The 1,003-nt window shown below is 40.5% G+C and overlaps 1 non-coding gene across 1 annotated transcript; it reads right to left on the bottom strand.

The window, feature by feature from the left end:
- Nucleotides 1–664: 664 nt before the first annotated feature.
- LOC112089497 lies at nucleotides 665–771 on the bottom strand. The gene has a single exon (XR_002901135.1). It is a non-coding gene; the product is annotated as a small nucleolar RNA R71 (small nucleolar RNA).
- Between the last annotated feature and the right edge of the window lie 232 nt (nucleotides 772–1,003).

Raw genomic sequence — 1,003 nt, 5'->3', positions numbered from 1 at the left:
ACTATCAATTTGGCGCCGTTTCCAATTGGAGAGTTTAATATAGCATTAGATATTCGGATTTTCTTGAGATCAAGTCAATTTTAATTTGTTTTACTGATGTCCTTGCAAGTTCTGTCTCAATGTGCACAGCCCTTTCTCTTTCTCTTCTTGCTTGACTTCTGGTGCATGAAAACCAGAAGTCAAGCAAGAAGAGAAAGAGAAAGGGCTGTGCACATTGAGAGATTGGGTCTGGATCAAGGGCAACATGCTCATGGTGGTAATGGAAACCACCAGGATCAGTAAGAGCCTCCACCACCACGTCCAATAAAAGTTGTAAGAGCTGGTGATGAGGCCAACGCTCAGGCTCAGAGACATGGGATTCAAGCTCTAATACCTGAAAACGATTTTGAGATCAAGTCTGGCTTAATCAACATGGTGCAGTTAAACAGATTTCATGGCCTAGCATTAGAAGACTCATTGGATCATATTGACAAATTTGATAGAGTTTGTGACTTAACAAAATGAATGGAGTGAGTGAGGATAGCTTCAAGTTGACACTATTTCCTTTTTCTCTAGGAGATAAAGCTCATATGTGGGAAAAGTCTCACATCAAGGATCTGTCACAACATGGCAGCAATGCAAAAGAGCCTTTCTAACCAAGTTCTTCTCTTCATCAAGAATAACAAGGTTGAGAAATGAAATCTCAAGTTTCATCTAGAAGAACCATGAATCCTTTCGTGAGGTTTGGGAAAGATTTAGAGGATATACCATGGAATGCCCTCGCCATGGATTCTCAGATTCACAGCTGTTAAGTACCTTATACAGAAGTGCTTTACCAAAGGTCAGACCTTATTGGACACAGCATCAAATGGTAATTTCATGGCCAGAAAAGTAACACAAGCAATGACCCTTGTGGAGAATCTAGCTCAGGATGATGAGCTTTATGGGTCAGATTTTGACAGAAATCCAAGAAGATATGTGAGTGCTGAAGAGGAAAGGACAAGGAATAACATCAAGTCTCTCA

Source organism: Eutrema salsugineum, unplaced genomic scaffold (genome assembly GCF_000478725.1).
Source record: "Eutrema salsugineum unplaced genomic scaffold, Eutsalg1_0 scaffold_12, whole genome shotgun sequence".
Lineage (NCBI taxonomy): Eukaryota > Viridiplantae > Streptophyta > Magnoliopsida > Brassicales > Brassicaceae > Eutrema > Eutrema salsugineum.
The sequence above is the reverse complement of the archived record's forward strand: the minus strand, read 5'-3'. Positions and strand labels throughout refer to the sequence as shown.